The sequence below is a fragment of the Chiloscyllium plagiosum genome, unplaced genomic scaffold, assembly GCF_037043375.1.
Source record: "Chiloscyllium plagiosum isolate Xiang-an unplaced genomic scaffold, Cpla_swu_hap1 HiC_scaffold_16, whole genome shotgun sequence".
NCBI lineage: Eukaryota > Metazoa > Chordata > Chondrichthyes > Orectolobiformes > Hemiscylliidae > Chiloscyllium > Chiloscyllium plagiosum.
Window position 1 is genome coordinate 85,067,697 of NW_028270154.1, and position 25,231 is coordinate 85,092,927.

The 25,231-nt window shown below is 42.2% G+C and overlaps 1 protein-coding gene across 4 annotated transcripts in view; it reads right to left on the reverse strand.

The window, feature by feature from the left end:
- The window catches only part of jakmip2 (janus kinase and microtubule interacting protein 2), a 277,735-nt gene extending 254,630 nt beyond the window's left edge, over positions 1-23,105 (reverse strand). For 3 of the 4 annotated variants that reach the window (XM_043704011.2, XM_087995065.1, XM_043704012.2), the window contains exon 1: positions 23,040-23,097. The gene's annotated coding sequence lies outside the window, so the exon portion shown is untranslated. Of the gene's footprint in view, positions 1-23,039 lie in introns of all 4 variants that reach the window. The other variant, XM_087995064.1, reaches the window with a different exon arrangement.
- Between the last annotated feature and the right edge of the window lie 2,126 nt (positions 23,106-25,231).

A 25,231-nucleotide genomic window follows, 5' to 3' on the forward strand; every position in this document is an offset into this window, starting at 1 on the left:
TGTGGGAGTCGGTGGGTTTGTAAAAAATGTCAGTGTCAAGTTGGTCATCATTAATGGAGATGGAAAGGTCCAGGAAGGGGAGGGAGGTGTCAGAGATGGTCCAGGTAAATTTAAGGTCAGGGTGGAATGTGTTGGTGAAGTTGATGAATTGCTCAACCTTCTCGCGGGAGCATGAGGTGGTGCCAATGCAGTCATCAATGTAGCGGAGGAAGAGGTGGGGAGTGGTGCCGGTGTAATTACGGAAGATCAACTGCTCTACGTAGCCAACAAAGAGACAGGCATAGCTGGGGCCCATACGTGTGCCCATGGCTACCCCTTTGGTCTGGAGGAAGTGGGAGGATTCAAAGGAGAAATTGTTAAGGGTGAGGACCAGTTCGGTCAAATGAATGAGAGTGTCGGTGGAAGGGTACTGTTGGGGACGTCTAGAGAGGAAAAAATGGAGGGCTTGGAGGCCCTGGTCATGGCGGATGGAGGTGTAGAGGGATTGGATATCCATGGTGAAGATGAGGCATTGGGGGCCAGGGAAACGGAAGTCTTGGACGGGGTGGAGGGCGTGAGTGGTGTCTCGAACATATGTGGGGAGTTCCTGGACTAGGGGGGATAGGACAGTGTCGAGGTAGGTAGAGATGAGTTCAGTGGGGCAGGAGCACGCTGAGACAATGGGTCGGCCAGGGTGGTCAGGCTTGTCGATCTTGGGAAGGAGGTAGAACCGGGCAGTGCGGGGTTCCCGGACTATGAGGTTGGAAGCTGTGGGTGGGAGATCTCCTGAGGTGATGAGGTTCTGTATGGTCTGGGAGATGATGGTTTGGTGATGGGGAGTGGGGTCATGGTCGAGGGAGCAGTAGGAAGAGGTGTCCTCGAGTTGACGTTTGGCTTCAGCGATGTAGAGGTCAGTGCGCCACACTACCACTGCACCCCCTTTATCCGCTGGCTTGATGGTGAGGTTGGGATTGGAGCAGAGGGATTGGAGGGCTGTGCGTTGTGAGGGTGAAGGTTGGAGTGGGGGAGGGAGGTAGACAGGTTGAGGCGGTTAATGTCCTGGCAGCAGTTGAAAATGAAGAGGTCAAGGGCAGGTAATAGGCCAGTGCGGGGTGTCCAGGTGGATGCAGTGTGTTGGAGGTGGGCGAAGGGGTCCTCGGAAGGTGGGCGGGAGTCCTGATTGTGAAAGTAAGCTCGGAGGCGGAGGTGACGGAAGAATTGTTCGACGTCACGGCGTGTATTAAATTTATTGATGCGTGGACGGAGGGGGATGAAGGTGAGTCCTTTGCTGAGGACTGATCGTTCGTCCTCAATGAGGGGGAGGTCTGGGGGGATGGTGAAAACTCGGCAGGGCTGTGAGCTGGGATCTGGTGGGTGTAGAGCTGGGAGTGGGGGCAGAACCTGTAACTGGAGTGGGTGTGATGGTGTGGGCAATGGGGATGGAGTCATGAGCAGGGGTAGTGTTCCCCTTGGGGTTCTGCGGGGTGGGGATAGTGACAGTGGGGTCCGTGGGGCCCCATAGTGTCCAGGGATGTGCAGGCCAGGTGGGTTAGCCATGGGAAACGCAGGATTACAGGGATGGGATAGGAGTTGGGATGCTGTTCAGAGGGTTGATGGGCTAAATGGTCTGCTTCCACAGTGTAGAGATTCTATGATATCCTTGTATCACAAATCTGGGTGACCTGTCAACAGTAAGCTCACTGTAAAAGGACATCTTTGGGGAATGCAGCAATCTGACATTCAACTCACAAGACCTAGCCAACAAAGATGTTGAGATACTGTATGCTAATGTACTTCCACATTCAGCATTATCTTGCCAGAAGATACCCAGTAGCCATCTGAGAGAGCAGAGCTGGAAGCTATTCAGTCGTGTTTCTTAGCTTGCATATGTTATGTGTGCTGGAAGAGAAGGTCCTGAGAATACAACACAGAGCCTTGCATCATCAATGAAGTTTGTGGTTGATCCATACTTGATTTTTAATTTTTAACATGAAAGCTGCAGCTTTGTACACAGCATCAAGGGATGAGGTGTTGGTAACTGTCGATGAAAGGCACATGAAGCTGTATCAGCGCACCTATTCATCAAAGGTAGGGTACCAATGGTAATGGTGGGCAGAGACTTTGTATCCTCACCCATAACATTGACCTTACAGATGCTAATTATCAGTCCAAACTATTTGTAGCTCTGGGAGAACCAATCCAAAACACTGACCTACATGAACTTCAGAATGGGTTACAGTTTGGAGACATAAATAACTCTTGGAATAGAGTTTTTTGGTCTTACTGTACAAGTTGGCTAGCTTACCATCAATTTGGGAGTACACACAGGTGCCTTCACTTCAGTGTCAGATTTTACTGATCACAGAAATTCTACAAATCAGACTGAAAGTTCAAAGAAACTGTAAAGATAGATTTTTAAATGAATTCCTCCAACAGTGTGCATCTCCGAGTCTAGCTTGTTAGCTAACAACAGTCATGCACCCAGTATCTCATGGGATTCTATCTGCATTGACCTTGAAGAAGTCAAAAGATATTAGCTGGACGGGATCACTCCCTTTTAAATACATTTACTTCCGGGCCGACATACTGCTCTGTCTGCTAATAGACTCTGGCTGGGTCTGGGAGTGATGTTGGTAAAATTGCAGGAGTGTTTTGATGTTAGCAAACATGCTGCCTTATTTAAACAGAGCAAATATTTACTGTATTTCAAGATTTCACCTCTAACAGATGTCCTAATGGTCAATTGACCTTACATTACTTCCCAATAATGGCAGACTATCTTATTCACATTATGCATTAACCCTTTTCACCACATGCCCACTCAAATCTCTGACTAATTTATTACACCTTCGCAAGCAAGGCTTAATTTTGGTGAACACAAGGACACCCTTAGGATATACTGTGCAAGTTATAAGTTCTTTCTTCCTGCCAGTGATATCTTGCTAAAATAGTTTCCAGTGTACTGGCTGTTACTAATCTGTTCTGAGTGTTATGGACAAGGCCAGACCCTGTCAATATATTTTAAGAAGGTAGTCCAGACTGAAACGTTTCCTTATTTTAAAGGTAAATGTGAAGTGGATATTCCAGGAGGGAAGCAGCTGGTCAAACCACTCAGCTTTAAACAAAGCAAAATTTATTTTAACACTACGGTTGAGACACAAACAAAAGAAAACAAAATCTAGAATAACTTATCAATTTGAAAACCCAACCAACTCGATACTGCAACTTAAGGAAGGAGCTGTTCCAATCCCCACAACATCCCATAAACACACCCCTTGGCAAATGATAAATTCAAACATAGGTTCTTACAGCCAGGAAAGTTAGACAAGAATCGTCTGCATAAGCATCTAACCTTTTTCACAGTAACAGCTTCGCTGCTACCAGCTATTCTGATTGCTTGCTAAAACAAACCAAACTAGCAAAAAAACCTGAACTGGAAGAACTGGCCACTCCCCTGCCATTGCTGAAGTAGTCATTTCTAGACACATCTGCACCTCTGCCTTTACAACCTCTCTTGAAAAAAACAAGGACAAAATAACCTTGTAAAAAGGGGCACCCATGTCACATTATGTCTTCAGATTTCATATCTGTGGGGATACAATATCACCAAACTTGAATTCCTGTAAGGTCTCACTATTATGCAATTATCCTTTATACACTAGCCTTCAATATATTCACTAGAAAAACACTGCTAGGACTGGAAATATGAAATAAAAACAGAAAATGCTGGAAATACTCATGGGTTCTGCACACATGTGCAGAGAGAGAAGCAGAGTTAATGGTCAAGTTCTGGTCTTCCATCAGTAAAGCAGGTATTTTAAAATATGATGACAGTTAAAGCAGGTATCATATACAGTCTGGGTGAAGCAATGCTTTCCCTGCACTTCACTCAATCTAGTCAACTGCATTTGCTGCTCACAATGTGGTCTTCTCTACATTGGGGAAAATGAAGTATAGACTGGGTGACCACTTTGCAGGACACCTATGTCTTGTCTGCAAAAAAGACGCTGAGCTTCCAGCTGCCTGCCACTTCAAGACCTCACCCTGTTCCCTGGATACCATCCTGGTCTCAAGCTTGCTGCAATCCTTTAGTGAAGCTCAGTGCAAGCTGGAAGAAAAACATCTCATTTTCTGCTTGAGGACCCTGCAGCCTTTTGGACTCAATATTGAGGTCAATACCTTTAGGGCTTGAGCTTCTCCCACATCCTTACCCGAACCCCCACACTCCAGGCCTTGTTATCACATGGTCTGTATTACACACTACCTATTATTAGCCACTGACAGTCCCCATTAACAGCTCTCATCCTCCTGGGGTGATCGTTATCTACTCCTTCGTCTGTCCAACTGTTCTTCCCTCTCTTGAGTTCTATCCCTACATCCACTATATCTTCTGCATAAAAACCAACAGTGCCTGGTTACCATCAGATTTGAGGAAAGGTTACTTGACCTGAAATGTTAACTCTCGATTTCCCTCCACAAATGCTGAGCTTTTCCAGCAATTTCTGTTTTTGTTTCTGATTTCCAGTACCTGCAGTTCTTTCGTTTTCTTTTTATCCTGTGAGGATTTACTGTTTTGATGCGGAATGGAAATTTTAAAATTTTAGAACCACATATTGTTCTGCAGAAACTATTCTCCCAACATTACCAGGGAACGAGAATGGTAACTGTTGTCATATTGCTTTTCAATAACTTTATGTATTTTCTTTGGTCATAAATAAAGAACTGTTAAATATTCTCTTGTTGAAGGAAGTGTGTATTGCAGCAATCAGCACATCCACTGCAGTGGAACACTCTGACCGTTTTTGTTTTAACTCTCTCTGAGTGAGACAGACCAACATTTTATGGTTACTTTCAGAATGGGAACATCTGAAGAAAGCAGTAGAGATCAAAACCAGAAACAATCTATTAACCACGTCTGCTAAATCTATTTGGCATGCTGCTACCAGAACACAACTTGAACTTCACACTTGCTCTACCTTACTCTGCAGCAGAGTACTGTGCACAGCTCCAGAAAAGATCATCACACACACACATATATCTTGTTGATACTGCACTGAATGCAACCAAGAGTACCTTAAAACCAAAATCCCCCACTCAACATTATAAACATTACTGCCCAAACATCTGCAAAGTCACTAACAAGTTCCTTCTGACAAAAACAGCTATGTCAAATGGCAGGTTTTGAGCTCCTACAGTGGGATTGGTCCTTATTAAACACGTTATGAACTAACCGGTGCTCCTCTGCAAACAAACAACACATTGGGACATCAGCGCAACCCTTTACGCCTCTGTGAAGAGACACAAACAATACTTCACATTCCTCAGGAGTGTCCCTTCTACAGACTAAATGAGGGACTAATCAACTTAAACTCAACCAATAAGGTGGCTATTGCATTGGCTTCAAAGATTTGCACTCACGATGTAATTAAGGACAGACTGCCACATGCATTAAAGAAAAAGCCACTCAGCCAAAGATCCCATCTCTGATCTCAATTTAGAATTGGGTTTGTGCAAAGCTTGGTCTTGATGAAGCAACTTTGTTGCAACCTGCAAAGCTGTGGAAGGAATTTCAACAAACCATTAGGATATCAGGGAATAGATTAGCTTGAGGGCACAGAGTGGGGCTGGAAAGATGGGGATGGTTACTTGATGTGGCCTACAACCATGAAACCTATGTGCCTCACTGAAGACTGTAGTCCTTCACACCGACCCTTATTGTTAACTGAAAGTGAACTTTATATGGAGTCATGTGCAGTCTCTTTAAAGAGGTTGATTCATTATTCCGTGATCTGTCTCCTTTTTGTTTAAAATTCGCTGGCTAGTCAGCATTAATTGCCCTAATTGTTCAGACGGCAGTTCAGAGTCAACCACATTGCTGAGGGTCTGGAGTCACATGTAGGCCAGACCAGGTAAGGATGGCAGTCTCCTTCCCTAAAGGACATTAGTGAACCAGATAGATTTTTCCAACAATCGACACATAGTCATCATGAGACTCTTCATTTCAGACTTTTTTTTTTCATTGAATTCAAATTCCCCCATCTGCTGTGGCAGGATTCAAACCTGGGGTCTTCAAACAATATCTGGGTCTCTGGATTAACAGTCCAGTGATAATACCACTAGGCCATCGCCTCCTCCCCATTCAAACCCAAAATGCTCATCTGAAAAGAAAACTGATTTTAGAATGTTTCACCGTTGATTGTGTCAGATGGACAATTTTTGCATTAATATACATTGATCTATTTGAATTCAATATGATATACTTGCCATGAAAACAAACCTTTGCTTCATGGCCCTACGGCAAGCTTCATTCGTCAGAAAGGACGTTCAATCCTTCATAACAACAATAATGAGAAATAATACATTCACTTTTGCTAGTTTCTGTAATGTGGAACACAGATTTTACTCTTCAAATTGTTTACATTTGCTGTGCATCAGAAGTCTTTGCCCAGAGGGCCTAGTTCTTGCACATTAGGTTGACAACAAGATATCAATTACTTGGCAACAATGTTCTCACGCGATATATCGTTGTAAATCAGCCCATCAAATTTATCCTCAATTCACCTGCAAGGAAATGGTCAAGTAGATCATTTCCTTCAGCAATAGAAATGTCATCTGGCTTCACGCAAAGTAGCAACAATGTGTAACAAAGAAAGTCTAAAGGGTCCATGCACTCTTACAGCACAGTAGTCTCACAGAAAGTGCAAAAATATTGTAATTTTCATGGAAAAGCAAAATCCACTTTATCAATATGGAAAGCTCTGAACTCAAGCTCACTGCATGAGAAGCCATTCTGGTGACATCAGTTATGGGTATCATCCTGTGCACTTTTGGGATTATCTATTAGAAGCTATGAAGCTAGAATTGAAATTGGGTTGAGTCAATCCATGGTTGACTAACCTGGAAATCCACCACATACATGTGTAATATCTAGCTTGACTTCACAGACCAGAGCATCTCAAATGTAAATCAACTGGCATCCATTGCTTCTAACTGAACCATTTGTTACATCAGACCCTGAGCGGGGTTCCCCAATTTATTACAGTTCCCGGATGGGATTCCTCACATTAAATGCCAGGGTGAGGAGGGATGAACTGGCTCCCCTTCTAATCACCCACCTCTCGGTTGGTTGCAACAAGGTTAACTTGCAAAGCATCCCTTCTCTTGTCGATATCTTTCATCAGACCAAATGAATTCATGTTTGAAAGAAGTCAATTTAACTAGGCTTTCAAGTTAACAAAACAGTGAATTTATTAGTCACTAAATACAAAAAGAAAGAAATAGCAACATTGGAAATACGAAGTGAGTCCAAACTAAGATTAAAGCCTCTCTGGATGTTTTCTGAACTGTGTATATTTGAAATTCAATATTCTTGGTTTTCCAGTTAATCGTAACACTTCTGGTTCCTTTTTTATGGTGGCTTGAGGACTCAGAGTGAAAGAGAGATTCCTTTTACCTGCAATACTGGGAAGATTGGTGAGTGGTTCTTCAACTGTGATCTTCACAACACACTAGCGCTTAAAGACCAACTAAAATCCATAGATGCCTCAGTTCACTAGCACACCTTCTTCCACTTGCACTCATAAACCAGGATTCTCAGTTGTTTTTAAACCTCTGCTTTTGTGTATTCCTGGAAGGGCAAAATATAAAAGATGTCTACAAGAGATGGCTGTCTGTAGTGACCTGGGGGCTGGGGGAGATGGTCAGCTCTCTCATCATCTCTTCTTTCTCTGTCTGAGGTTTCCTGACTCTGTGATGGTGGCATGCCATGTATGACACAAAGGACTTTACCAGACAGAACTGAAAATACATCTGTAACTTTTTTAAAAAATATATACATTCTGTGACAGCCCTCTTTTAAATCACACCTTTTGGAATCAAAAGTTAAAAATATCCATAGCACTATGGGGTCCTGAAACATCTTTCTGATATATTCCAGAATACACAAAGACTCTCCTTGATGGTGGTGGGGCAGAGAGTATATCAATGCCATAGTCATTGTAGAATGTTGTTTTTTTGGGTATCACAAGTTAATCTTTAAACAAGAGCTGTACCATCTAAGCATTCCCTTCTCTTTAAAGGATACTATCTAATCAATTTAAACTTAAATCTAAACAACAATCAAAAGACCAGAATGTTCTTAGTTAAATGTGTCTGTGATTATGGAAACAATGATGTACTTTCAAATTCTAGAGTGTTACAGTGAGGTTACCGTGCCTTTCTGGAATGGTCATTGTACTGTTCATGTCCCACCAACATTCGATGCCAACAAAAATACCCAGAACCCCCAAAACACAGGTGGGACTTCCACATCTTCCATTTTGACGTCAACTTGCCTCCATTCTGACATGGATGGAGGTTTGAAAATCTAAACCATTACAGAGGGAGGAGGCAAGATGATTTAGGTCTGATCACACTGTTCAGAGATTTTAAAATCCTTGTCTTGGACAGATCGCCAAATCTACTTTACAATGTTGAATCTCAAAAAGGCACATGAACATGATAGATGGATTTATCCGTCACCTGTTATCTACATGTTTCACTGGATTAATTAGAAGATGATTCATTGGGGAATGTGCATGACATGTAAGTTCAATGTGATATAAATCTCTGGCACGGATCATTCAGGATTTAAATTAGAATTCAAGGTGGCAGCTCATCACCGCTTACTCAAGGGCAATTAGGGATGAGCAATAGATGCCAGGAATACCTACATCCTAGGACTGAATAAATAAACAACATATATCCACTAACCAAAGCACCAGAAAAAGCAGTTACTGGAAATCTAGGGAAGGTTGAGCAATAATTAAAAAGTGAATACTTTGACACCTACAATCTGATCACCTTTGCACTGAAAAGATTTGCTTTTTTTCCAATATTGTGACAACATCGGACACTTCAAAAGATACATTTTTCCTTCTCTTCCATCCACGCGGTTTATTTTATGTATATCTCCCACGTTTTGTATTCTTTTATAATTATACAATTCTGTTATTTTCTGACGTTTATTGGCTATATATAAGCTCGCAACAATTGCGTAAAATTTACAACGCTAAAATCTGTTTGAACTGTAACATGATAGAAACCGGATGGATTAGTGGAAGGTGGTCGGGCCAAAGAGTGTTATCTCCCATCTCCTATACCACTTTTGCATGAGATTTATAATTGCCACTGTAATTAAATGATGTGCCCTAACTGTGATACTGCAGTGGTTAAACAGGTTCATTATCAATCCTATTTAAATTCATTAAAAATGATGCCAACCAAATGGCTGGAACTGGATATTTTTAATTTCCAGAAGTACATTCCCAGCACAAGAAGGGGGAGGGTGAATCAATTACATTATTAATGTGTGCATTCCCTTTCCAACATATTTATTCAGCAAGATAATCTTTGCTTATTTCTTCTGCCGATGAAACTACCAGCAATATGTAAAGCCTATTTCACCTCATGCATTCATAGAACCGAAGCTCTTAATATTTGACGTCAACAAAACAAATTATATGCTGTTTCCTGTTGCCTGCTTTTTTTTTAAGCATTCATGCCAGTTTCTATCTCCATGACAGTTTTCCATTTTGTCACCAATTGCTAAAATAACTGTCCACTCTTTTGGCTTGCCCGGGTGACTATTTCAATATTTTCCTCCACCTTCGATAAATTTCAGCTTGTTCAGAATGTTCCAGGTTATTCGAAAACAACCAATGCTGGAAATCACAGCAGGTCAGGCATCATCCATGGAGAGAGAGCAGGCTAACTTTTCGAGTCTCAGTGACTCTTCATCAGAGACGACGTGAAGTGTGGAGGGAGCAGTATTTATGCGATAGCTTTGTTTGAGGGGTCTTGCCAGATCTGATTGGATGATGAGACAATCCAAAGCAGCACTGCTGACATGAATGGCTTCTTCCATAGCCATGGTTTCCCACCACCTTGTGGCTGACAGGGCCCTCAACCGTATCTGACCTATTTCCCCATGATTCCGCCCGTGCCCCTTCCCATCACTCACAACAGCATGTTCGAGTCCCCCTTGTCCTCACTTTTTGTCCCACCAGCCTCCGCGTTCAAAGGATCATTCTTCGCCATTTCATACAACTCCAGCAGAACGCCACCACCAAACACATAGAGTCATAGAGGCGTACAGCATAGAAACAGACCCTTCGGTCCAACTAGACCATGCAGACCAGATATCCCAACCCAATCTAGTCCCATCTGCCAGCACCCGGCCCATATCCCTCCAAACCCTTCCTATTCATATACCCATCCAAATGCCTTTTAAATGTTGTAATTGTACTAGCCTCTACCACTTCCTCTGGCAGTTCATTCCATACACATACAACCCTCTGCATGAAAAAGTTGCCCCTTAGGTCTCTTTTATATCTTTCCCCTCTCACCCTAAACCTCTAGTTCTGGACTCCCCTCCCCCTATTCCCTATAGTATGGAAACAGGCCATTTGGCCCAACAAGTCCACACTGACCCTCCGAAGAGTAACCGATCCAGACCCATTTCTCTACCTTATCTTTCCCCCTGACTAATGCACCTAACACTATGGGCAATTTAGCATGGCCAATTCACCTGGCCTGCACATCTTCGGACTGTGGAAGGAAACCCTCACAAACACAGGGAGAATATGCAAACTCCACACAGACAGCCACTCAAGGCAGGAACTGAACCCAGGTCCCTGGTGCTGTGAGGCAGCAGTGCTAACCACTGAGCCACAGTGCCCTCCTTATCTACCCATCCAGATGCTTTTTAAATGCTGTAATTGTACCAGCCTTCACCACTTCCTCGAGCAATTCATTCCACACATGCACCATCCTCTACGTGTAAAGGTTGCCACTTAGGTCCCTTTTAAATCTTTACCCTCTCACCTTAAACCTATGCCCTCTAGTTTTGGACTCCCCCACCCTGAGGAAAAGACCTTGGCTATTCATCCTATCCATGCCACTCATGATTTTATAAACCTCAATGAGGCACCCCTCAGCCTCTAACAGTCCAGGGAAAACAGCCACAGCCTACTCAGCCTCTCCCTACAGCTCAAACCCTCCAACCTTGGGCAACATACTTTTAAATCTTTTCTGAATTCTTTCAAGTTTCGCAACATCCTTCCTATGAGAGGGAGACTAGAACTGAACGCAGAATTCCAAATGTGCCTGTTAAAATGTTTGTTTATAATAGCTGGCTGTAATAAACCTCAATTGGATTCTTCAAAATCACGTTCTCCAAATTTCAGCTAATTGTATTGAAAGATGACATGAGCATTGCCACATTGGATAAATACATACTGAAGACAACACATAATGCTAACAACACCCACATCATAAGAATGAGTTTAAAAACAAAATGCATCAATATTGTACAGCATCAAAAGACAATTGCCAAGACAATACAAAGAATAGATTTCATCAAAATTATTCCCAATGTCTCTGGAATTTTCCCAATGCTTAGCAGAATATAAAATTAACTCCATCTTCATTAGATAGCACTTTAGCTGCAAAGAAGATGAAATTAATGAAAGGGACAGAGCTTTTAAGGCCCCCTGATCTTTCAAGTTGCACTTGGGGTGGACTGCCAGGCAATGGCTGAATTCTTTTGTTTGAATTTACTAATGAACATGTTGCCATATTTCTGATTAAAATAATTCTAAGTACTGACTTTGAGCAAAAATAGTATACATAATCCCACTGTGAACACAGAAACTAGTCTCAAACTGAACTAGAAAGGCTCAGCAGATCTGGCAGCATCTGTGGAGAGAAATCAGAGTTAACGCTCTGGGTACAGTGTCCCTTCCTCATAAGGTAGTCTAATGCGGATGAAAATAGTCAATGGAAATGGGGATCATAGGCTCCAGAGATTACAGTCTCGTAGAATTATCAAATCCCTACAGTGTAGAAAAAGGCCATTTGGCCCAACAAGTCCACACTGACTCTCCAAAGAGTATCCCACCCACACCCATTCCTCTTACAATATTACTCTGCATTTCCCCTGACTATTGCACCTAGCCTACACATCCCTGAACACTATGGGTGATGTAGCACGGCCAATTCACCCTAACCTGCACACCTTTGGATTGTAGGAGAAAACCAGAGCACCTGGAGGAAACCCACACAGACATGGGGAGAATGTGCAAACTCCACACACGCAGTCACCTGACACTGACTTTGGTAAAGAAGATAAAACGAATAAAAGGGACAGAGCTTTTGAGATCCCGATCTCTCAAGTTGCACTTAGTGTGGACTGTCCCCCAAAGGCTGAATTATTTTGTTTGAATCCCAAGGCCAAAATCTCTCTCTGAATATGAAATAATATTTAGTATGAAAAATTAAAGGATGGGGGCAGTGTATTGACATGGACAAAGAACTCGGATTTCACCAGTTTCCTCATTTCCCCTCCCCCCAGCCTGTCTCAGTCAAATCCATCAAATTCAGCACCGCCTTCCTAACCTGCAATCTTCTTCCCGACCTCTCCGCCCCTACCCCAGTCTGACCTATCACCCTCACCTTGACCTCTTTCCACCTATCACATTTCCGACGCCCCTCCCCCAAGTCCCTCCTCCCTATCTTTTATCTTAGCCTGCTGGACCAACTTTCCTCATTCCTGAAGAAGGGCTAATGCCCGAAACATCGATTCTCCTGTTCCCTAGATGCTGCCTGACCTGCTGCGCTTTTCCAGCAACACATTTCCATCTCATGGACAAAGAACTGGTTGGCAGACAGGAGACACAGGGAGAAAGGGGTCTTCTTCTGAATGACTAGTGGAGTACCTCAGACATTATTGCTTGAACCTCAGATATTAACAATATACATTGAGACTGATTCCTAGGATGGCAGAACTGATGATTGAAGACAGACTGGATTGGTTAGGACAACATTCACTGGAGTTTAGGACAGTTGGGGGGGGCTGGAATTTCATAGAAATGTATAAAATTCTAACAGGATTAGGTAATAAAGGGTAATAAAGAAAGAATGTTCCCAATGACTGGGAAGAGCAGTACTAAGGGTCACCTTCTAAGGATATGGGGCACCATTGAAGATTTAGATGAGGAGAAAACTCTTCACCGAGAGAGGTTTATAAAGGTTAAAGACCTTATACAGGTTTACAAAATCATAACGGGCATGGATAGGATAAATAGACCAAGTCTCTTCCCTGCGGTGAGGGAGTTCAGAACTACAGGGCATATGTTTAGGGTGAGAGGGGAAAGATATGAAAGAGACCTAAGAGGCAACCTTTTCACACAGAGGGTGGTACGTGTATGGAATGAGCTGCCACAGGAATTGAATTGAATTTATTGTCACATGTACCGAGGCACAGTGAAAAACTTTGCCTTGTGAGCAATACAGACAGATCACAGAGTTAAGTTGCATAGATAAGTAAATAATAGGTAAACAGTGGCAAAAACAAAAACACAGGTACAGGCGAATGTTAAGAGTTTGTGAGTCCATTCAGTGTTCTAACAACTGTAGGATAGAATGTTTCAAAACATGAGTGTGCTCAGGCTTCTGTACCTTCTCCCCGATGGTAGGGGTTGTAGAAAAACATTGTCAGGGTGGGATGTATCTTTGAGAATGCTGGTTGCCTTTCCTTGACAGTGGGCCTGGTAGATGGTTTCTATAGATGGGAGATTGGCCTTAGTGATTATCTGGGTCGAGTTCACCACTCCCTGTAACCGTCTCTGGTCTTGAATAGTACATTGCCACACCTGGAAGTGATGGAGGCTGGTACAATTACAACATTTAAAAGGCATTTGGATGTGTATATGAATAGGAAGGGTTTAGAGGGATATGGGCCGGGTGCTGACAAGTGGGACTAGATTGGGTTGGGATATCTGGTCGGCATGGATGAGTTGGTCTGAAGGGTGTTCCTGTGCTGTACATCACTAAGACTCTATGAGAGCGGCAAGTCTATGGGTTTCTCTGCCACAGAAAGTAGTTGAGGCCAAAACATTGAATGTTTTCCAGAAGGTGTTAGATAAAGCCATTAGGGCTAAAGGGATCAAAGGATATGCAGAGAAAGTGGCTATAGGAAACTGAGTTGCACGATCAGCCATGATCATATTGAATGGGGAAGCAGGCCTGAAGGGCTGAATGGTCTAGATCTGCTCCTTTTTCCTAACGTTGGAAAAGATATTCTTACTGCAACTTAGCTCATCTGCTTTCTCCGCAACTGAAGTTTGTAACTGCATTATGAGATCAAGAGATTTTCACGGTTATTAACAGGAGTTCATCCATGTGTGTGATCAAACATTTTATCAACAATTCTTCTAAAGTGGTACAAATATATTTATTATTTCATGCCTGAACACATTTTTCTTTTCTGCATCCATTTCATGAAACAATTAACACAGAGAAATGAAAGTGAAAAAGATGAGAGGAATGTATAGTCAACATTGGGAGAGAATGAGGCGAACAGTAATGAAATATTTCCATCTGCCAAATGAAAAAATTGAATTTAATTTTAGCCAGGATATATTTTAATAATTGTTAAAAGTAATATGAAAATGTTATTGCTGCTACATCTTCCAGGTTGGGGAATATTTTGTATCATAGCTTGGCGCTGGACTGAGTTCTTTGAACCATCACTCGTCATTCTGCTTAAGTTAGTACTTTGTTACAATCAGAGATGGTTGGAGAAGAACACAGCATCATTTTCACCTTTTAACGTATATAGTGGATTACTTAAAATATTTTTAAATCAACCTGTTCAGATATCTTTTAGATTAGATTCCCTACAGTGTGGAAACAAGCCATTCGGCCCAACCAGTCCTCCGAAGAACAACCCACCCAGACCCATTCGCCCTGACTAATGCAGCTAACTCTATGGGCAACTTAGCATGACTAATTCACCTATCCTGCACATCTTTGTACTGTGGGAGGAAACCAGAGCACTCGGAGGAAACCCACACAGACATGAGGAGAATGTGCAAACTCCACACAGACAGTCACCTGAGGCTGGAATTGAACATGCGTCCCTGGCGCTGTGAGGCAGCAGTGCTAACCACTGAGCCACCATGCCACCCTTGATGCTATGAGACACCTTCTTGGCAGGTGAGACGTGGATGTGAACTTTCTGACCCAGAGGCAGGGACATTATCACTGTGCCACCAGACCCTTTAAAGTACAAAGGGAACTATCGGGCATTCCTGGTGATGTGCAAGTATTTCTAACTCTGGGGCAGAAGGTCGAGTCTCACCTGCAAAAGATAAGGATCATAAAATACATCTGACTGGAAAAGTAGATCATTCACAGAAATGTTCAGTCCTTAAGCAAACTTTCCGTAGTATATCACAAGCTAATCTTTGCATTTCCAGATTCAAAGGACCAGGAAACAGTGGTACAGACTCCCGACAGGCCTGAGCTCTGCTCCTTTACATTATATTAGTTTTCCCAAGATGAGTGGGGCTACGCTTGTGCCTAGGGCAGCGGTAATAAGGTGGGACACACTAATCTCATTTTCTACAGCAAGATCAAAGGCCTTCCCACAACTGTAAAGGGGACTTAATCATCGAGTCAGCAACTGTCCACAAATTATCCCAAACAGGCACTGTATACGGTGTGTACTACTCGTCACTACAAGATACCTCCATTCAAGTTTTAAAATGCTAATGGGTGGCACGGTGGCTCAGTGGTTAGCACTGCTGCCTCACAGCACCAGGGACCAAGTACAATTCCAGCCACGGATGACTGTCTGTGTGGAGTTTGTACACTTTCCCTGTGTCTGTGTGGGTTTCCTCCCACAATCCAAAGGTGTACAGGTTAGGGTGGATTGGCCATGCTAAATTGTTCACGTTAGGTAAACTAGCCATGGAAAATGTGGCATGGGTCTGGGTGGGATGCTCTTCGGAGGGTTGATGTGGACTTGATGGACTTAATGGTCTGCTTCCACACTTTAGGGATCCTATGATCAATACAATATATCTAATTTAGCTTGATGATGCAATCCTGAAATGCCACAGTCACCAGCCTACTTTCCATTTGGAATTTGCATAGTTCACAGATTTTACTGCCGTCCAATTTCAACAATGGACATTAAGATTAAAATGATTCAATTGGTAACGTACACTACCTCTTGCAGGGACATAACACCAAGACTACAAAATAAAATCAATTAAGGACATAAACTGGTAATTAAACAGGAAAAAAATGAGAAGATTTTATTCAAAAGCAAACCCTCTCTTCCAGCAGATGTTGGTAAAATACTGATTGATTTGACAGAGGAGTATATTGAAATCTGTCACAAGTGTCCTGTTCCAGCATCACCATCTCCCAGAAGGGTATTCCCAGACCAATATGGAAGAGAAACAGGCAGCAGTAACCAGCCCGGAGCAAGAGAAGGCCAGCAAGTCTACCCAGTAAGCCCACCCCCAGTCACTTCAGGCAGGGCTTTCTGTTTTCTCTGACTCTGCTGTCAATCCCCCTCTGGCCAAGTGAACTCCAGAGACCCAGGCTTAAAAGAAGAGATTACAACCCTTGAACACACATTGCCCTGAGCAGAAGTTCGCCCATGCCATCAACTTCGATGTATTCATCAAGCAGGTCTGCATAATGAAAAAATGCATATGTTGCTCATATAAAATTTCAAAAATCAAATCTACAAGCTGTAACAATTCACTGTACATGCATTATCTCCTCTCAAAATGATGCGCATGTTTGTTCATTGTGGCTTCACTCAGTACGTCCCCAACATCCATATTGCCAGGATCAATTATAAATCCGTACACAACTGGTCTGTGGAAGGGTTAGCAGACAACTTTTCCCCACTTGGAATAGTACAAATGCACACATTCCAGTCGAGTTCATTGCATTTCCAGTCAGGAACAAGAACACTGGCTGATATATGGTGCAATATGTCACTGATGCATACTGAACGAGAGATTTAGAGATTTAACCTTCATTGGACTATCATACAAATCCTTACAGCCACCCCATTCACTTTGCAATGTTATGTAGATGTAGGTTTCATTCCCTGCTGAGCTTCCTCATCACATCTAGCCGTGTGTCAGAAACAAGCCATCGAACATTGCACACAGTCAGATTAGTCATGGAGATGCTTGTAACTTGAAGCACTTTACCACTGTGGCATCATCCATAAAGCTGTTCCTGTCCGGTCTGCTGGTCGGAGCATTACTCTGTTCCTTTTAAATGAATGAATGAGAATGAAGATGGAACCATCAAGAATAAAGGCTAACCTTTCATTTACCATGACAGAGAGTTGGACAGGCCGATTCCTCAATACTCAGACGTATCTAACACAGTTAAATGGATCACCCACAAGTGAATTGATCCATCCGTTTGGATTCTACTGAAAAACTATTGGATCATCATAGGGTGGATGAATTACTATACTTCTTTCTCATTTAGTCCTATTTTATATTCAGGAAACATGTACAGGAAGTGTTGTCACAATCTAAATCTGGAGATAATCCTTAAACTCGAAAGCCAAACAGGTTATTTAGCTACAATCGGTTGCTGGAGGGGTTAAAAAATATCCTCATTATAACGAATTAGTGGAACTTGAGTGAGTTTTACTCTCACATGTCCTTGAGACTGAAAATCCAAACTTTGCCAATATACCACCATCATCTTTTGCTTCATACTTTGAACCATCACATAGTATTGGCCCAGATATGTTCTCATAAAGGGGCTACCAATCACTTCCAGCTACTTATTTAAGCAGTAGGTCAGTTGGCAGCATGCATGCCTTTGATTCAGAAGATGGCAGATTCAAATCCCATTCCAGGACTTGGCCACAAAGATCAAAGCTGGCATAAGACTGAGTGTTGCAAAGTTCAAGCCAAAACAGCCTTTTGGATGGACATTAAATCAATGTCCAAACTCATCTAATTCCACACCCCCACTTGGATGGGAATCAGAAAAAAGCTCCATGGCACTCTCTTTAACCTGATTGGGAAGTTATCTCTACTGCCCTGAACAATGTCTATCCTTGATTTATTTTTAGAAAGTAGTTTATCCATTTGTTATCCCATTGTGAGAGATTGCCGTGACCAAATTGCTTCCTGCATTTCCTATGTTACAACTATGCCAGACTCTAAAAGTGCAGCACGGTGGCTCAGTGGTTAGCACTGCTGCTTCACAGACAAGGTTCTATTCCTGCCTCAGACGACTGTGTGTGTGGAGTTTGCACATTCTCCCTGTGTCTGTGTGAGTTTCCACCCACAACCCAAAAGATGTGCAGATTAGGTGAATTTGGCCATGCTAAATTGTCCATAGTGTTAGATGCATTAGTCGGGGTAAATGTAGGGGAATGGGGCTGGGTTGGTGTGGACTTGTTGGGCCAAATGGCCTGTTTACATACTGGAGGGAATCTAATCTAAATATTTCATTGTCTCAAAGTACATCACAGCCATTCTGTTATCACAAAAGAGACTCTGAAACACAAGCTTCTTTAGCTTTTCAGATATCCTGCATTAGTAAGGGTGCTGGGGTTATTCTTAAGCGATGCTCTCTGTTCATGCAAATCATTCCGTTATAGCCCACTCGCACTTTCTCAAGGGTAACAAGGCATGGGCAGTAAATATCAATGAATTCCACTTCCCAAGAATACATGGGTGGCATGGTGGTTCAATGATTAGCCCTGCTCCCTCACAGTGCCAGGGACCTGGGTTCAATTCAACCCTCGGGCAACTCTGCAGAGTTTGTACATTCTCCTTGTGTCTGCCCGAGTTTCCTCCCACAGTACAAAGATCTGCAGATTAGGTGGATTGGCTATGCTATGTTGCTCGCAGTGTGCAGGTTAAGTGGATTAGCCATTGGAAATTCCTGAAGAAGGGATCATGCCCGAAACGTCGATTCTCCTGCTCCTTGGATGCTGCCTGACCCGCTGCGCTTTTCCAGCAACGCATTTTCAGTAGCCATTGGAAATGCAAGGTTACAGGATGGAATCCTCTTCAGAGGGTTGGTATGGGCTGTATGGCTTGGTTCTGCACCGTAGGGATTCTGTGATGATTTTTAAAAAAGAGGGCTTTTGTAGCATCCCTATTTTTGTATCAGAAGACCCAGGTTCAAGTCCCACCTGTAACATATCTGAACAGTTGATTAAAATATCTATGTTTAAAAAGGGACTGAGGGCAAATGCAGTGAACATTTCAACACCTCAATGGAAGTTGCCAAATAAAGAATGGAAGATATAACACGGAACTTCCCGGTCGGTCTTCCAATTCTTTTATCTCTCATTTAACTCCTGTCAGAGTTTTAATGTCTGAGTGTAAGAAAGACCACTCAGATCATCTCCTGCAAACTTTGCAAAGAATTCTTATAGTCCCCTCTGTTTCTTAAGTGGTAGCACTATTTGGCCAGGGAAGTGTATTCCGGATGTTTCCACCTCCCATGTCTTAACAGTTTTAAGAACTTTCCAATATAAATCCCATCACTATTTTGAACACATGGCACTTTCACTTTATTCTCAAATTTAATTTAAAACGTTCCAGATTTACCTGCTCCCTTATCCACCACCAGTAAGATCATCTGACAAACTGAACAATTCTAAGTTTTTCCTCATAATTCCAAGACCTTATACCAGCATTTTCCAAGTGACCACAACTGGAACAGTAATAGAATTGCCAACTTCAAGGGCATTTATATGGTCATTAGGTAGGCATATGGATGAAAATGGAATAGTGTAGGATAGATGGGCTTCAGGTTGGTTCCACAGATCTGCGCAACATCGAGGGCCGAAGGGCCTGTTCTGCACTGTAATGTTCTATGTTCTAACTAGACTTGATATGACCAGAGCTCTGTTCAGCTTGCTCAAGATGTTCCCTAACCTATATTCAGTTGTGGTCACAAATGTATTTAACTGCACATCTCATTTAAAATGAATCTGAATAGAACAGGAAAGAGACACTAACTTATATAGCTTAATGCTGCATCATTGTTGAATCAGACTTTCACATGGGGTAAACATGAGGTCTCTTACAGGAAACACAGATAGAATCACTCCAAGCAGGCGGCCACTCAATCATTTTCACCCGAGAGCTTTCCAATTAGTCCCACACTTCTGCTCTTTCCCCAGAGCCCTGTCGATTTCTGCTTTTCAGATACATGGCCCAATTTCTGCTGAAAATTACTTTTAAATCCACTCCCAACAACATTTCAGGCAGTGGATGCTAGATCATGGGAAAAAGGAGTTAAGTTCATTAACCACTTTATGGCAACAAATACAATTGAAAGAACTAATACCATTGAAAGATGTGAAATGAAGATTGTGTCACTCAGTAATAATTCCTGTGCTGACTTTAGCCTAAAAATCAATGCAACTTCACAATGCAGTAAAAATGAGTTGACATGCATCCATTTTAAGACCCTAGAAAAATCGTCTGATGGAAGTCAGCCTCTTAAAGCTTCAATATGTCATATGCACAAACTGAATTGATAGCATTAATGGCAAATTGAGCTGTTTATGTACAGTGTAGAGATTGTAGAACAATGTATAATCTACCAGTCAAGGTGGATTATAAATGCAGGAACGGAGAAACCACATTAAATGCACATTTACAATCGCGAGACAATCATAAGTTTTAAAATTGTGGCCCTCCCCAGAAATGAAATAGGAACAGGAGGAAACAATTATTCACATTTGAAAATGAATGTAGTGGTCACATTAGACCCCCATTTTGAAGGATACAAGATGAGTCAGAGTGATATATGTTACTTGCAAGATTTACTATTTCTTTCTTCTGAGTGCACACATCGCTGGTTGAGTAGACATGTTTCACACGAGTACTGAGCAAGAGAGACAAGGGGAATCCTCTACGCTGCAACAAAATTATTAACCTCAACTAGGGCTGGTACTGGGGTTTACAACTGATGGACAAACTAGATGGGAAAGACACTTGCTATCAAATCCATCCAATAACCTGAGAGCTTGTAGTGCATATTTCTGAAGACACCTTCATGGCATGTGGGATTCAATCCCACTCTCATGGTCCAAAGGTTGAGACACTACCACTGAGCTACAATATCACCCTCACTGGTATAAAGACAGGATTGGGTGCAGGTGCAAGAGTCACCTTATTACTTAGGCCATGGATATTTGCAGCTCAGTCCTGGACATAAAGTTGTTGCCATGGAACCAGAGAGTTGCTGATGTTAGAAAGGAAGGAAAGAAACAAACAAAAAAGTGAGTACCTGATTTGTTCACCTTTAGCCATTTTCTTTGAATCAACTTCGCTTCAGACATATAAATGGATGATAAGGAGGCCTATCATTTCACAAGAGGCCTACAAGAGATGTGGAGGAGATTTTCATCGGAACTATATGACATAGCTTGATATCAACATTCACACCTTCCTAGTTTGCTTTCAATAAAAATAAATGGCTGGTTAAACACTATTCTGTGTATAAATCATTCCCTTTCAACAGAAATGGCAAGTTCAACCAAAATAAGATTGAAGTAAGTTACAATTCAGAACATTCACATACAGACATCCCCACACTGATCTGTAGTCGCTCCTGTCCAGTATACTTATTATCCTTCTTGGTTGCATTTTTTTTCACTGAGTGATTTAGTGCTGTGTAATGTCTATACTGATCTACTTCAGGCACTATTTTCAGTGGGTTGTGAATCTCCCGAGACCCCCATCGCCAACAATCATGAAATCGCTCTAATTTCCATATCTACAATTATAAACCATCTTCCATGAACCTAGCACAGATGATATGAACCATAATCTCAGCCTAGAGGTCTATATGAATCATGGTTTAGGAGCAGTACAATCTGACCTTATCTTAAATGCAATGAAACTGAGGGATACTGGGGAAATGGGGGCAGTGGCTAAAAGTAATTAAAACGCATTACTTCAGTACAATAAAAAGGAGAGAGTTCAAGGTCACATGGCACCCAGAAATAGCCAAGCAGAGATCCATTATGGAAGAACTCATTTAATCTGCTGCCATGCTCGAATCCACATTTCTCATTCTTAACTTTTAAAAAATCGCATTCTCAAAGGGGGACACATTAACAGGCAGTTTCATCCTGACAATACCTATGCAACCAATGATAGCTAATTATGAGGTACTGAGTATTCAGTACATTAAAATGTTCAGTACTGACCTGAGTACAACATAAAGGAGGCACGGTATGCTCAGAAATATCATTTACAACCAGACAGCGTATTAAAACGTCCCTATTTAAGGAAATGTAACATATTTATGTATTTAATATCTGAAGTGTGGCTAAATAAATCCTCATTTGTATGCTTCTTTTCAAAACAATAAAGATCCTGCCTCATTTCGTTATTTTATTTTTTGGAAAGCTGCACCAAAGTATATTAGAACCGAGCTGTAGTTATCAGCCTTTTCCGGATGCCACTTTATAATGTGCAGCTCCAGGCATTTTCACACTGACATTGCTATAGAGGTAATGAATTCGAAAAGAAGCACATCCATTTTTTTTATATATATGTATATGACAAATGACTCGATGCTCAAAGAGTTCCATAGCTGTAAATTAATAATGAACCCCATTTGTGAGATGGGCTACAATTTTTAAATGGGAGCTCAAAGCTGCATTAATATCATCATCGGCATTTCACTCAAAATGATTTTTTAAAACACACGAGCCAGGCCCTGCTGAAGTTTTAGCCTGATTGCCACATCACAAACTTAAAAACATGCTGTAAATCCTCAAAATTACAAATAGAGACAGTACTTAAGAGAACACGCCATTGAAAGATGTAATAGGAATTTGTTTCAGTGGTGGGATCTGCATATCTCACCATGACTGTCAGCAGCACAGGCCCAACCCCACCAACAGCTGCTTCCCAGATACACTACTGTCACAGGGATACTGGCATCAGAAGGGAAAGCAAAACCAAACAGATTGACACTATTTCCTTTGTCTTTAATTTCAAGACGGCTCTACATTTCAATAAAAGCAGAAAAATAATGACTGCAGCAGGAGTCAAATTTACAGGGCACTATGCAGAATGACTCACTACTAATTCATCGCTCCTACCCAGCCACACAGATCTCCTTAATTGTTTCTGTGGGATTAAAAGAAAAATCCAATAATTAAATCTGAGAATGTAGGAAAATGGGGAGAAAAGACTCACCATGTGTATGTCCACTGGAGATAAAGGCCTGGATTGCTTAGATCTAAACACATTGCCTGCTCAGATCAGGAGCAGCTGAGCTTTCTGGTGATGCTAATGAACCCACCCTCTCCGGAGAGAATGAGCTCATTGATAGCCTCGAATGCAGCAAAGGTTTTCCCTCCTCTCATTGTAGGAGTGTTATCATTACAGCAAAGACAAAGAAAGGCTGCAGAGGCTACCAACACAGGACCTGCAAGCAGACAAGTACCAGTAAAGACAGACTAGATGTAAATACAAGCATCAATATCCTTAAAGTGGCAGCTTTCCTTACTGGATGGGAACTGAATTAATCAAAAATTTACGTTTTCCTCCTTTAAAATATTGCACTTAATTCGTTTTTGACAGGTGCAAAGTTTATCAATTTTCTTTTCCCTTAGTTGGATGTGAGCAATAGACCAGAATCACCTCCTGTCATATTTATGCAGCACATTTTTTGTTTCACTGAACTTATGTCAATAATGAAAGCTGCATGTACTGTATCTCTGATTGACAAAAGGTATATTCACTTTTTATGGTGTGACTCCAGTCCTGATGTGGATATGTCTGTATGGTGTTGAGTTTAAATTACCTACAGTGTGGAAACAGGCCCTTCAGCCCAACAAGTCCACACCGACTCTCTGGAGAGTAACCCATCCAGACCCATTCCCCTAATTAATGTACCTAACACTATAGGCAATTTATCATGACTAATTCACCTGACCTGCACATCTTTGGATTGTGGGAGGAAACCGGAGCACCTGGACGAAACCCACACAGACATGGGGAGAATGTGCAAACTCCACACAGACAGTTGCACTGAGCCAACGTGCAGAAATTGACATTTTCTCACTACCTGAAAGAAGTGCTGTTCGATTTCTGGCTGCATGAGTACCATCTTAGGGCAGCGTGGTGGTCAATAGTTCGCACTGCTGCCTCACAGCGCCAGGGTCCCAGGTTTGATTCCAGCCTCGGATGACTGTCTGTGTGGAGTTTGCACATTCTCCCCGTGTCTGCGTGGGTTTCATCCCACAGTCCAAAGATGTGCAGGTTAGGGTGAATTGGCCAGGTTGAATTTCCCAAAGTGTTCAGGGATGTGTAGGTTAAGTGCATCAGTCAGAGGTAAATGTAGAGTAATCGGGTAAGAGAATGGGTCTGACTGGGTTAATCTTCAGAGGGTTGGTGTGGAGTTGTTGGGCTGAAGGGCCTGTTTCCACACTGTAGAATTTCTGTGATCTTCCCAGATGGCCACTCTGACATCTTGTGGTATTTGCCCCAATCACCAGTGTGTGGAGCTTGGTAAGAGTCATTTAAAGATTATTTGACACCATTCTGCCTTTGCTTTCAAACTACCTGATAATTAGTTATGGAGAATATATTGCTGTAGAGTATGTGCAATAGAGGCCCAATTCGTAGATCAAAAGGAAAGTTTGTTACATGGTATCAAACTATGCAACTAATCAAAAATAGAAGTTGCTGGAAAAGCTCAGCAGGTCCGGCAGCATCTGTGGAGAGAAATCAGAGTTAACATTTCGGGTCCGGTGACCCTTCCTCAGAACTGATGGTAGCTGGGAAAATGTCGGTGTATATACAGGAAGATAGGGTGGAGGGAGTGGGGAAGGAGTAAACAACAGGTAGAGATAGAGTCCCTAACCCACACACCAGGCCTTGTTATCATACAGTCTGCTATTACACACTACATATTGTTAGTCATTAACAGTCGCTATCCACTCTTTTGACTGTCCAACTGTTTTTCTGTCTCTTTGGGCTCTATACCCACCTATTGTTTACCCCTTATCCTCTGGGGGATGGCCTTATAGAGGTTTATAAAATCATGAGGGGCATGGATAGAGTGAGCAGTCAAGGTCTTTTTCCTGGGGTGGGGAAGTCCAGATCTAGACGGTATAGTTAGTGTGAGAGGGGAAAGATTTTAAAGAGAACTAAGGGGCAACCTTTTCACTCAGAGGGTGGTACATGTATGGAATGAGCTGCCAGAGGATGTGGTGGAGGCTGGTACAATTCCAGCATTTAAAAGGCATCTGGATGGGTATATGAATTAGAAGGGTTTAGAGGGATATGGGCCAAGTGCTGGCAAATAGGACTGGATTAATTTAAGGTATCTGTTGGGCATGGACAAGTTGGACTGAAGAGTCTGTTTCCATGCTGTATATTCG